Genomic DNA, 8,904 nt, shown 5'->3' with positions numbered 1-8,904 from the left:
GCATTTTTTTGGAATTTCCACCATGGATCTCTTCGAGAATTTCTATATGGATTCCTTGAAATATTCTTCCAGGGATTCTTCAAGAAAAAGTTCTTCAAAATTCCACCAATAATTCTTTGAGAATTTTTTTTTCAGAGATTGCTTTAGAAATGTCTCTAAAGATTCCTTCGAAGATCCATTCTCCAGTGGTTTCTTTGCCAAATTCTTCCAGGGATTCTATCGGGAATTCCTCTGGTGATTCGATTTGGGATCCTTGAATATTTTTTTTTGCAAATCGTTTCAAGAATTCAAGAGCTTTTCAAGGAATTCCTTCAAAAACTCATCCAGGCATACTTTTTGGATTTCCTACAGGGAATTTTTAACAGGGATTCTGGAATTCTTCTAGATGCCCCTTTGTATTTTCCTTCATTGACTTACCCTTTAGCGCTTTCTTTCTCCAAGGATTTTTTCCGAAATTCCATTGATTCATTCGGAAATTCCTCTCCAGGGCGCCGGAGCCCGTGGCACAGTTGATAGCACGTTCGCTTCATAAGCGGATGGTCATGGGTTTTATTCCCTGATTCTGATTTATTATTCTACATAACAAATATGATATTGGAGCCAGGATTTCCTTTGAATATCTTTGCTGAAACTTGTGTGAATCGTCATTATGAGAATATCTTTCTGACGATTACATTTTTTCACGAAAACAAAAATCTTCTATGAGATCCACGAAGCATCCACAATAATTACGTTAAAATATTTAATCTACTAGAATTGAATCTCTTAGAGAAACCCCTTGGACATTTGCGGGTAGTATTTCTGTACATATTCTTGGGGAATACTCTCAAAGTGTTCCTGAAATGATCATTGGTCCTTGAACAGGCCTTTTCATGTGACAGATCTGTGCATGCATTTGTTTACAAAGCTTGAACAACAGCTGCTAACACGAACGTGTCATCTCCATTGAAGAACTGTCAAAGGCCCGAAAAATCAGCTGATTTAAGACGTCAAATGAAAAGGCCCACTAGGAAGCTGGGTTCGTACCTTTCTATCTGGCTTCAATCTTGTGATATATCTCACCAAAGTCGTACCGGAAGTAAATATGTAGCGCCATGAGGCGGTGAAATTTGGAACTATGTTCTTTACTAACTGGAAGTACTCGAAGTTCTTAAGAACTTTGCCGAAGATCGTACCTTCTTTTCTGACTTTAATCTCATGATATATCTCACCAAAGTTATACCGGAAGTTGCGATGTACAACGTGGAGGTGAAATTGGGAACTATGATCTTCGTTGTTGATGGGAGAGGTTTCTACGTCCCTTGGCGTGCCACTAGGATCCTTTAAAAAAAAAGATTGCGCCTGAGACAGTACCGTGCCATGCCCTAATACCGTGTATTTGACAAAAAACTCAAATATTTTACTAACTGTATTATTTTTTTACAAAGTAACTGTTTCAATCATTAGCATATTAAACCTCCTCAAGTTAGGCGTGATAAATTTGGCACATATTTACAAAAACAAGAAATTAAAAATGTTCACAGAATGTGAGTGTAAAATACCAATACACGGTATTAGGGCATGGTTCCTTTTGTGTTCCAAATACCGTGTTTCGACTAACTTACAAACTGAAAATATTATTGATACTTTTTACTTTATGAATCAATTGCACAAACCTCTAGGCAACATTTGACGCACAGGTTCTTATAAGCATAGACTTAGTATGATTGATATAGTGATGATTCAAAGGACCACCAATGTATGCGGGTCACATACACGGTATTAGGAACAATGCTATGTTTTACTATTTTGATTTTAACAATGGATTAAACATTTGGAATTTATTTTTTGCAACTTCTCATCGTAATAGGCCATTTTACCTCACGCAAATCTGACAGGAAAAGGCCTACTTTCCCACGCCAAATTAACAGTGCTGTAATGGTTCATTACAGCACTGATTTGCGTTGCGTAATGAACCATTACAGCATTGTTTTCAGTTTTGATCAACTTATTGATGCTTTCTGGACGCAGGTTTGAAAAATTGTGAAAACTGCACAGTATAACCTGCTATGATCAGACTTCCTTAATCATGGCTATGAACAAAAGTGTGCAGTCTGATGAAAAAGTTTAGTTAAAAACTATCCTCAAGTGGTAATTTATGAAGGTGCAAAAAACGTTGTACGCAACTCGGTGCAGAACTCGATTTTTACAGCACTCGTCGTAATTATCCAACTCGGCAAGCCTCGTTGGATAAATGTACGACTCGTGCTGTAAAAATCTTCATTCTGCACCTTGTTGCGTAAACTACTATAATCATATTTATTATACATAATACACACAATAAGCAATAATATAGCGTTTGAAAAATCAAGAAATGTGAATTATTGATTTTTACAGGGCTCTTTGAAGTGAAGTGCATCCTTAAGATCACGGTATTAGGGCATGACACGGTACAGCCATTCTCCACTGATTATGGATATAATCCTAAGAAAAAAGTGTCATAGAGTTTTGACGGATTTTCTCAATTATTGTCTGGGAAAACGCTGGAAAAAATTTTCTGTGAAAAAAAGTCAAGATTTTTGGGAGATAACATCTCGGAGATTTCTCAAAGAGTTTCGTTATAAATCTTTCAGGACTCATACAAAAGCATATTGGAAGACTTGCACCAACGAATATTTTCCGAAAGCAAAATATTTGAGAAGTACTGTAAAAAAATATTCTAGGCATTCTAAAGGGATGAAACCACTGTTTTTCAGGATTACATTTGTAAGACTTTTTTATATTATGTTATCAGACAAACGAAATCTGCCAGAATTTCTTCCAGGTAGGGGGAGGCGGAGCAATATGGACACCCTAAGGGTTTTGCCAACTTTACCTGGCAAGATGTCATAAAAGTTTAATTTTTTGATACATGTATCTTTTTAACTCTATTTAGCAGCTATTGTACACGAGTGCAAACGAAAAAACATGATTTATCTACATCAAAAAATGTTTAAAAAAATGTTACTATTTCATGACCGTCATGAAACATACGGGGCAGAACACCGTGAGACTTTTACAAATTTCATACATTATTTACACCTATAAATTTATTTCATTACAAAACAACTACTATGGATGAATAATACGCCAAAGTAGTTCATTTTTGTTCAGTTAATTTAAATTCAGACTGTTTTGGATAAAGCTTCGTTTTTGTCGGCATGTACAGCCGTGCCTTGAACAACTATTTCTACTGTTGTTGTTGTTTGACCAATTTGTCTCACCCTATGTCTACTATAGTGAACTTTTGACCGAAAATATACTGAAATCGGCGAATGTGGTTTCTTTGTGATTTAGATTATATTTTTCCCTCGTCGTTTCACTCACATTGATGAGTGTCCATTTTGCCCCGGTAGGAGACAATATTTTTAAACTAGATTTTTGATATAAAACAGAAGAAAATATTAACATGTTAAGCATGTAAATACAGCAAAACTAATTGCATGTGTTCTAGAAATATTAGTTTTCAATCGACCTGCAATTAATTACTCAATAAACCTTATTTTAGATGGTCTCTCTCTCTCTCTCTTCTTGGCGTAACGTCCTCACTGGGACAAAGCCTGCTTCTCAGCTTAGTGTTCTATGAGCACTTCCACAGTTATTAACTGAGAGCTTCCTCTGCCAATGACCATTTTGCATGTGTATATCGTGTGGCAGGCACGAAGATACTCTATGCCCAAGGAAGTCAAGGAAACTTCCTTTACGAAAAGATCCTGGACCGACCGGGAATCGAACCCGTCACCCTCAGCATGGTCATGCTGAATACCCGTGCGTTTACCGCCTCGGCTATATGGGCCCTAATTTAGATGGTGTGAAAATTATAATTTCCATGCACAAAAAAACGGAGGATGCAACTTTTTCGTGTTAAGTCAAGTATAATTTTAATTTTGAATGTTTCTTTGCTGAATCTACGTTTTAGATAAATGGATCATATTCTCCATTCATTAAAAGTGTAAAAGAGTTCGCATCTTTGAAAATATTGAGGGTGTCCATTCTGCCCCGGGTGTCTTTAATGCTCCGCCTACCCCTACTGCACCAGAATATCATACGGAAGATCTTGCAAGAAATGCCGAAATAAGTACATATACTCGATTGATTAATCTTTCGCAAAGTTAGAACCGTTCGGGTAAAACACTATTTTTCAGACATCTCATTTTTGAGCTGTCATATATCGGAAACCAGTGAACCGAATTGAATGAAATTTTGAACGTACACTAACAATATGTAAATGCTTTACACACTATTAAAACATAGGTACTTTTTAAACGTTGAAAAAAGTTATCATGAATTGACACTTTTTGGATTTTTCTCCAAAAAATGTAATTTTTTCACATCAATGTCAATAAATTTTAGTGTTGATATCCAAAGTTTTTCCACTTCTGTTCTCAAATTGTCTCTAATCAGATATATTAGAGCCTATTTAGATTGAAGGAAGAACACATTTAATAATTTTTGTGTGGTATTGTAAATTTGACTTATTTTCCTCAATATGGGTAAAAATTTCAACCCGGTATAACTTAATTTGCCGTGAGAAAATATTACATTTTATAACGTCGAATTAAGTATCAATATATTGTTGATAAACGTTTAAAAAATCATTCAATTCGGTGCACTGGTTTCCGAGATACGACAGCTCAAAAATGAGTTGTCTGAAAAATAGTGTCTTACCTGAACGGTTCTAACTTTGCGAAAGATTAATCAATCGAGACCAAATTTGTACCAATGATGCACATATAATAGGTTGACAAACAGTCAAAATTTGAGATTTTTTGATGCACTCTATGAAAAGTTACAGCATGTTGAATTTTTTTGTGGAAGAAAAAAAGTTGCCTATCCCAAACATTTTGGCCATCCCCTGTACATACAGCTTCACAAGGTTTTTAAATTAAATTAAATTCAAAGACACTCAATAGTAATAAGCTTAATAAATTATTACCCATCGGAAAATTTGGTTAGCTGCTGATTGGAAAATAACCAATAAATCGCGATGGGTGATAAGTTGCATTAATACACTGATGTGCAAGCTCGTCTCGTCAAACATCTACACTACAGTCTTATCCGTAGACAAATTACTGGCTCTGAGTCTGAACTGACAGTTTTGAACACCGTTGCGTGAACCATCCAGTTACCTAGATTTTGTTCAAAAGTGTGAACACGCACTTGAGAGCAATCAGGGAACACTTGAGGCACGCTCACCGCTCATGAGCGTTCAAAATGCATCTCTGTTTTTAATACGTTGACGTAAACTCCACCAAGAATTGCAGAGTTCTAAAAATGCTTTAGTAATTTTACCAGTAGTTAGAAAAAACCTATGATTTTTTGTTATTATCGAGGATGCTATTACAAATTTCTGTTTAAAATAACGTTACATAAATCATATGCAAAAAAAGACAACACTAATAATTAAAGTCAGTCTCTCTGTGATTGATGAATTTGCAAACAGACCCACATATACGTAGGTATTAGACATTTTATTGTCTCCAGTAACACATAGGGTGCGGGCACCGGTTTTGGCCAGTCTAAGAGAAATCATTTTTATAAAAATAATCAATAATCCAATAAAAACTACCAATGTGACAAATGAAAGGTTTCGATCTATACTTTATTAGAAAATATGCAGAAATCAAACTAATACCTGATTTTTGTGTTAAAAGTGGCACTGGCCAAAATAGAAGCATTGCCGCAGTTTTGGCTTTGGTTTCTATTTTGGCCAAGAAATACACGTGTCTTATGGGAGTGGCCAAAATAGATATATGGGAGCTGATTTTTTAAGGAAAATTGTTTTTTTCTTCCAAATTTTAATCAAAATGTATTGTTTTCACAGCTGTAATCATCATATTAGGGGACCCCGGGGTAAAAAGGACACCCTTTGATTTCCCTATGAAACGTAACCATATCTAGATTGAGTTTAAATAAGGGCGAAAGTAACATGAGAGAGTTCTCTTCATCGACTCTCTCTTCTGCAAATTAAAGTGACAAGATGCAAATTTAATCGAACTTTTTTACACTTAGACGCTAGATTGCATCGCAACCTAGCGATTTATGACCAAAAAGTGCAACCATACTTGCATCTTGTCACTTTAATTTGAAGAAGAGAGAGTCGATGAAGAGAACTCTCTCATGTTACTTTCGATGACTGATAATCCTTCTCCAAAGTCTTATAATGTAATATTCATCATATTTTGTATTGAAATTCCTAAATTTAGCTAAAAATTGCTGAAAAGATTGCTGCATCTTGGATCTGGTCAAAAGTTATTATAGTGACATCGCACAAAATAAGGGTTTTCAAAGGGCATTTCATATTTCTTTATAGTTTTTCGAAGTTGAAAGCAAGTTTACAATAATAATTATTATAAATATTTGAAATATGGAATATTATTGGTTGTTTGTGCCCCCATTTTTTGCGAAAATATGCATTTAAATGCACTATTGACGATCCGGGTCAAAAAGGACCCTCTGCCCGGGGCAAAAGGGTCACTCTTTAAATCGCACTTTGCTTGAACATAACCTTGAATCCAACTGTCAAACAGTTGTTGTTGTTATTTCGTAGTGAACAGTGCGTGGTGATTTTGCGTAGGTAGAAGCGGATTTCGACACGGAAACAATGGCCATCCGCCAGCAGGACCGCGACAATCAAAGCGGTGATGCCGATGAAGCGACAGCCACCCAGCACGGCATTCATCGACGAATGCTGATTAAATAGGTATGTGTCCTTTTTGCCCCGGCCCAACTTTTTCAATGATAAAAACATCTGAAATAAATGGATGGTTGTATTTTGTCCACTTTCATGATATTTTTCATATCAATATCGAAGTACTCTTGTAGATAGTAATCTACATTACACTTTGCGTCCGATAAACGTTCGATTTACTGGTTTTTTTACCATTTAATAGTTCAACATGCTTAAGGTGACCTTCTTGCCCCGGGTCCCCCTATATTAGAATCTACTAGTAAAAATAAATTTATGCCGATTTAGATCGTAACAGGATAAATACCGCACTATGGCCAAAACTGAAGCTTTTACCCTAGCTTAATTTTCACTTTCCAGAAGAGGCGTCTTCGTCCATGATTTCCATAGCTCTATACGATCAAATGCCGCTTTGAAGTCGATGAATAGGCGGGAAATCATAATTACGGCATGTGTGCTGAAACGCCGCCGATCTTCTGCTTTGCGGTACTATTGTAATCATCGATCGCAACAAGCTAAACTAGATTTGAACAGGACAGCTCGAGAACACAGGAGCTACAACGCATTTTTATACTCTCGCTATAAATTTCGAACAGAGCACAGCCTCCGAACCGAACCATCCAAAACGTTTTTGGTCATTCGTAAACTCCAAAAGAAATGAAGACGGCCTACCAATACCAACATCGATGTACCTTGATGAAGTAATAGCCAACTGTGCCGCCGATAAATGTGAACTTTTTGCTGCACAGTTCGAACGCGCCTTTAACGATTTTAAAGCTGGATCTGCGTAGGTTGAGCTGGATCTGAACCATTACAGCACTGTTTATTTGGTGTGGGAAATTAGGCCTTTTCCTGTCAGACTTGCGTGAGGTAAAACAGCCTATTACGATGAGAAATTGCAAAAAAATCTTTTTTGCAATTTCTCATCGTAATAGGCTGTTTTACCTCACGCAAATCTGACAGGTAAAGGCCTACTTTCCTATACCAAATTAACAGTACTGTAATGGTTCATAACAGCACTGATTTGCGTTGCGTAATGAACCATTGCAGCACTGTTTTCAGTTTTGATCAACTTCTTGATGCTTTATGGATGCAGTTTTGAAAAATTGTGACAACTGCACAGTATAACCTGTTATGATCAAATTTTCTTAAACATGGCTATGAGCATCAGTATGCAGTTTGATGAAAAATTTTGTTCAAGCGGTAATTTATGAACTTGCAAAAAACGTTGTACGCAACTCGGTGCAGAACTCGATTTTTACAGCACTCGTCGTAATTATCCAACTCGGCAAGCCTCGTTGGATAAATGTACGACTCGTGCTGTAAAAATCTTCATTCTGCACCTTGTTGCGTAAACTACTATTCAATTGCTATCTAAGGCAGTGCGCAGTTGGAAAAGATCTAATCTTCTTCCAATTTTCAAAAAAGGTGATAAGCGTGGCGTGAGTAATTATCGTGGCATTACTTCACTATGCGTGTGCTCGAAGGCTTTTGAAATCATCATCAACGACTCCCTGCTCAATAGCTGCAAACATTACATCCCTACAGATCAGCATGGATTCTTCCCTAAAAGATCCGTCGTCACCAACCTTGTTTGATTCGACCGAATGCATACGTGCCATGGATGCTGGTAAGCAGGTGGATGCGGTTTATCTGAATTTGAAAGCAGCATTTGACCGCGTAGATCATCGAATCCTTCTCCATAAACTTGCAAAATGTGATGTAACAGCTGGCTTTATTGATTGGTTCGAATCATACCTCACCAGACCATCGCTGTGTGTGAAGATCGGCACGTACGAATCGAGGCCGTACACAAATCTATCCGGAGTGCCACTAGGGAGCAACCTTGGACCACTACTGTTTTCGCTTTTCGTCAACGATGCATCTCTCATTCTTCCCCCAGGGACAAGACTCTTTTATGCCGATGACGCCAAAGTGTGCATCGTTGTTAGTGGATTGGACGATTGTCATCGTCTGCCACTACCTAAATACCTTCGAATCGTGGTGCTCAAGAAACTGTTTGACGTTGAGTGTCGAGAAGTGCCATGTTATATCGTTCAGTAGGAATCGACATCCAATTCGTTTTCCATATACACTGTGCGGAGCCACGCTAGAACGAATGCAATGTGTCCGTGATCTGTGTGTTCCGCAAGACGAAGAGCTGACATTCCACGTGCATTATAACGTGATATCGTCTC

The sequence above is a fragment of the Aedes albopictus genome, chromosome 1 (assembly GCF_035046485.1).
Source record: "Aedes albopictus strain Foshan chromosome 1, AalbF5, whole genome shotgun sequence".
Lineage (NCBI taxonomy): Eukaryota > Metazoa > Arthropoda > Insecta > Diptera > Culicidae > Aedes > Aedes albopictus.
Note: the sequence above shows the minus strand (reverse complement) of the source record.